Genomic DNA, 5,688 nt, shown 5'->3' on the forward strand with positions numbered 1-5,688 from the left:
GCCCGATTCCAGCCCTATTTAAAGCCAAATAAGCCCCGATTTTAGTATTGTTTTCTCCATCTCTTCCCCAACTTGAGATAGGGCTTCTGCTAATGTTTTGAGGGGTATTGGCTAGGGTTTTAGAGAGGTTCTATGGCTCTGACATTGTCATTCTTTAGGAAGAAGGTTGGTAGGGGAGCTTCCGTCGAGGCGTATCCTATACCGGACGAGGGAATCCTTGGACGATGAGTAGAGGATTTTCCACAAGACCATCGACACGACTATCGAGGGGGTTTCTTTATAGATTCATTGCTTTTACATTCTATTTCTTTGATTGTACTTGGCTCCATCGAGAGCTAAACCCCTAGTGGGTACTCGGGTATTGTAAACCCTAGGATGTATTTGTTTCTTTGAACCTCTTTATTATGCTTTCAATAAATTGATATTTATTGTGAGTTCCAACCTTGAATGCTTGATTCTATGAACATTTCCCCTAGAGTGACACTAGGGTTGAGAGTTCTTGCTGGTAACCTTGTGAGTGAGTGACACACAACGAGCGTTAGACTAAGCTAGGTTGGAGAGGGTTGAGAGGGTGAGTCGAGAGGTACAAGAGCGTCCCCTTTCCCCTCCGGCGTGATAGATTCTGCCTCCGTTCTTCGAGTTCTTTGTGGCTATAATAGAGTGAATGGCCTAAGGGATGAACTTTCGCTGGGGCTTAGTTGCGTGTGCAACGGAGTGAAGCATTGAGGTGATCTTAGTATCTAGGGCTTAATTGTGGTTAGGGACCTTCCACCTGGACCAAAGTGTTAGGTCTATAATTAGGAAGAGATTTATCACTTGGAATCCCTAGAGCTCATTGCAACTCTATGCGAGTGCGAGATATTGAGATTGTTCAATTTCTCCTCCGGGACATGTATAGAGTTAGGCATAGTTGACCTTAGATTTAGGACTATGTAATTAAGGATTTCCACGACTCACCATTGCGTTGATTAGGAAGCATAATAGAGGGTTGACAAGGTCTCCTTGCGTATATCCCGTAAGTGCACGGGTTTGTCGAAATAATAATCCCGGGTGAGCGGGGTCGAATCCACATGGAGTAAGGAGTAAAGACACTTAATTTGATTCTTAGCTATGTGGAGTATCAACAATGATATGTGTGATAATGATTCAATTCTCAATAATTAAAAACAACAAGTAAGAGAGCAAAAGTAAGGAGGAGGCAAGGTAATCGATAAAGATAGGGTACTCGGATGATGCTTCACCTAGGAAAATCGTTTCAAGTACAAGAACTCTCTATTATGCTTCCTAATGAATGCAATGGTGAGTCGTGGAAATCCTTACATACATAGTCCCAAATCTAAGGTCAACTATGCCTAACTCTATTCATGTCCCGGAGGAGAGATTAAATAACCTCTCAACCTCGCACTCGAATAAAGTTGCAATGAGCTCTAGGGATTCCAAGTGATAAATCGCTTCCTAATTATAGACCTAACCCTTTGGTCGAGCGGAAGGTCCCTAGCCACAATTAAGCCCTAGATACTAAGATCCCCTCAACGCTTCACTCCATTGCACGACGCACTAGGGCCCCAGCTGAGGTTTCATCCCTTAGACCATTCACTCTATTATGACCGTAAAGAACTCGAGGAACGGAGGTATAATCTATCACGTCGAGGGAAAGGGGCGCTCTGCACCTCTCGACTCATCCTCTCAACCCTCTCTAACCTAGCTTTGTCTAACGCTCGTGGTGTGTCACTCACTCACAAGGTTACCAACAAGAACTCTCAACCCTAGTGTCACTCTAGGGGAAATGTTCATACAATCAAGCATTCAAGGTTGGAACTCACAATAAACATCAATTTATTGAAATCATAATAAAGAAGTTCAAAGAAACGAATACATCCTAGGGTTCACAATCACCCAAGTACCCACTAGGGGTTTAGCTCTCCATGGAGCTAAGTACAATCAAAGAAATTGAATGTAAAAGAAATAAATCCATAAAGAAACCCCTCGATGGTCATGTCAATGGTCTTCGGAGAGTCCTCTACTCGTCGTCCAAGGATTCCCTCGTCCGGTATACGATAAGCTCGACGGAAGCTCCCTTACCAACCTTCTTTTTCAGGAATGACGATGTCGGAGCCATAGAACCTCTCCAAAACCTTGGCCAATACCCCTCAAAACCCTAGCCGAAGCCTTCTCTCGAGTTGGGAAATGATGGAGAAAAGAATAGCAAAATCGGGGCTGAATCGGCTTTAAATAGGGCTGGAATCGGGCAACTCCATGGGCATGGACGCTACACGCGCCCGTGCGGAATTTCCACACGGGCATGGATAATTTCCACACACCCGTGTGGATTCTCTGTTTCTCTGATTTCTCGGCCGGCTATGAACAGTGCTTCTATAGTAATTGCTACAGAGAATCCATGCGGGCATGTGGAAATTATCCACGTCCGTTTGGAAATTCCGCATGGGCGTGTGAAGTATCCACGCCCGTGTAATCGCCCGATTCCAGCCAAATTTAAAGCCGATTCAGCCCTGATTTTAGTATTCTTTTATCCATCTTTTCCCCAACTTGAGAGACGGCTTCGGCTAGGGTTTTGAGGTGTATTAGCTAGGGTTTTGGAGAGGTCCTATGGCTCCGACATCGTCATTCCTTAGGAAGAAGGTTGGTAAGGGAGCTTCCGTCGAGGCGTATCCTATACCGAACGAGGGAATCCTTGGACGACGAGTAGAGGACTCTCCACAAGACTATCGACATGATGATCGAGGGGGTTTTCTATGGATTCATTGCTTTTACATTCTATTTCGTTGATTGTACTTAGCTCCATGGAGAGCTAAACCCCTAGTGGGTACTTGGGTATTTGTGAACCCTAGGATGTATTTGTTTCATTGAATCTCTTTATTATGCTTTCAATTAATTGATATTTATTGTGAGTTCCAACCTTGAATGCTTGATTGTATGAACATTTCCCCTAGAGTGACACTAGGGTTGAGAGTTCTCGTCGGTAACCTTGTGAGTGAGTGACACACCACGAGCATTAGACAAAGCTAGGTTGGAGAGGGTTAAGAGGGTGAGTCGAGAGGTACAGGAGCGTCCCCTTTTCCCTCCGACGTGATAGATTCTACCTCCGTTCCTTGAGTTCTTTGCAGCCACAATAGAGTGAATCGTCTAAGGGATGAACTTCCGCTGGGGCTTAGTTGCACGTGCAACAGAGTGAAGCGTTAAGGTGATCTTAGTATCTAGGGCTTAATCGTGGTTAGGGACCTTCCACCTTGACCGAAGGGTTAGGTCTATAATTACGAAGAGATTTATCACTTGGAATCGTGTTGAGATTGTTCGATTTCTCCTCCGGGACATGTATGGAGTTAGGCATAGTTGACCTTAGATTTGGGACTATGTAATGAAGGATTTCCACGATTCACTATTGCATTGATTAGGAAGCATAATAGAGGGTTCTTGCACTTGAAGCGATCGTCCTAGGCGGAGCATTATCCGAGTACCCCATCTTTATCGTTTACCTTACCTTCTCCTTTACTCGTGCTCTCTTACTTGTTTCTTTTTAACTTTGAGAATTGAATCATTGTCACACTTATCACTATTGATCTTTCACATAGCTAAGAAGCGAATTAATTATTTTTATTCCCTACTCCCTGTGGATTCGATACCCGCTCATCCTAGATTATTACTTCGACAAATCTGTTCACTTGCAGGATATACGCAAGGGGACCTTATCACGACTGCAATGGAGTGAAGCATTGAAGTGATTTTATCATCTAGGGCTTAATTGTGGTTAGGGACCTTCCGCCTGGACCAAAGGGTTAGGTCTACATATAGGAAGTGGATTTATCACTTGGAATCCCTAGAACTCATTGCAATTCTATACGAGTGCAAATTTGAGAGATAGTTCAATTTCTCCTCCGGGACATGTATAGGGTTAGGCATGGTTGACCTTCGATTTGGGTCCATTTATTAAAAGGATCTCCACGACTCGTTAATGCATTAGTTAGGAAGCATAATAGATGGTTTTTGCACTCGAAATGATTGTACTAGGGGGATCAATATCCGAGTACCCCACTTATATCGATTGCCTTATCTCTCCATTTATTTGTGCTCTCTCTCTTGTCTCTTTTACTCTTGTTTGCATTACATCTTGTCACACAAATCACTATTCATATTTCGCTTAGTTAAGAAACAATTTTAGTATTTTTGCTCCCTACTCCCTGTGGATACGATAACCACTCACCTGGGATTTTATTACTTCGATAAACCCGTGCACTTGCGGGACATACGCAAGGGGCGTTGTCACATTTTTGGTGCCGTTGCTAGGGAGTAGGCGTTTAGAGATACTTCGCACTTTGTTTTCTTAGCCATTCATTTATTCATTCTATTTCACATCTCCTTTTCTATCATCATTCTGATTTGTTTTCTTTCTTTTTGTGCAGCTCCAGATTCATAACCCGAGGGAACCCTCAATATTGATTGAAGGAGATCCCAAGTTTAAACGTACACTTAGAAGAAAAGGGAAAGAACCTGTGCAAGAACAGTCTAACCTAGCTAATTTGGAGGTTCAGGGGTCAAATAATATGATGGAACAAAATGAGCAATAGAGGACATTATCCGATTATGCCAGACCTTAAGTTTGGTGACACAATCTAGTATTGTGCGTCCCCCAATTACAACTCAGAATTTTGAGCTAAAGTCGGCATTCATCCACATGTTTCAAAGCAATCGCATGAGTTCAATGGTTTTGGCCGATGAGGATCTAAACAGATCATATAGAGAATTTTCTCAAGGTATATGATATGCTCAAGATAAACGGGGGTGACAGATGATGCCATCAAGTTGAGAGCCTTCCCATTTCCTTAAAGGGGAGAGAGAAGCAGTGGCTACACTTATTACCTAGAGCATCAATTACCACATGGGAGGAGATGGTAGAAACATTTCTTGCCCGTTATTTCCCTCCCGGAAAATTTGTAAAACTTAGGAATGAGATCTTGTCCTTTGTGCAGTTGGAATTGGAGTCTCTATTTGAGACGTGGGAAAGGTTTAAGGAGCTCCTGAGAAAGTGCTCGTAACACGGATTCCTAGAGTGGATGATTATTCAGACATTTTACAACGGGTTGAATCTGAGCACATGGCAACTCTTGGATACGGCAGGAGGAGGTACCTTAGGTAGCAAGACCACCGGTAAGCCCCGTCAACTAATTGAAGAAATACGGTTAAATGCTACCAATGGAATTCTAGGGAGAAGAAGAATGTGGCCAGACTTCATGAGATAAATGTAGTAACTTCATTGGCGGCTCAAGTGGAATCATTGGGTAAGAAGTTAGATGTTCTAACTTCGAATAGAGTGGTGTCCGTGACTACTTACATCGGGTTTGTTGGAGGACATGCTCCCTCCGATTGCCCGATCTCCATTGTTGATGCATCTTCTGTTGAGAATGTTGATTTTGTGGGTAATGCAATGAGGAATCAAGGGAATCCATATAGCAACACCTACAATCCGGGTTGAAAGAATCATCCAAATTTCTCGTGGAGTAACCAAGTTCAACAAAAGGCCAGGAGGCCATCGGGTTTCCAACAACAACAAGCCCCCAAATATGGAGAACTGAGTTTTCGGTTTGGAGACCCGAATGACCGATTTGGAGAAGGCCTTGACTAGATTTGTGCAATTATTAGATACAAGGTTTCAATCGATTGAGGCTACACATC

At 43.3% G+C, this 5,688-nt stretch overlaps 1 non-coding gene across 1 annotated transcript; it reads right to left on the reverse strand.

Moving 5' to 3' along the window:
- Positions 1–4,952: 4,952 nt before the first annotated feature.
- Positions 4,953–5,059, reverse strand: LOC120268623. Its single transcript, XR_005538976.1, has one exon. It is a non-coding gene; the product is annotated as a small nucleolar RNA R71 (small nucleolar RNA).
- Between the last annotated feature and the right edge of the window lie 629 nt (positions 5,060–5,688).

The sequence above is a fragment of the Dioscorea cayenensis genome, chromosome 1 (assembly GCF_009730915.1).
Source record: "Dioscorea cayenensis subsp. rotundata cultivar TDr96_F1 chromosome 1, TDr96_F1_v2_PseudoChromosome.rev07_lg8_w22 25.fasta, whole genome shotgun sequence".
In the NCBI taxonomy this organism is placed as follows: Eukaryota; Viridiplantae; Streptophyta; class Magnoliopsida; order Dioscoreales; family Dioscoreaceae; genus Dioscorea; species Dioscorea cayenensis.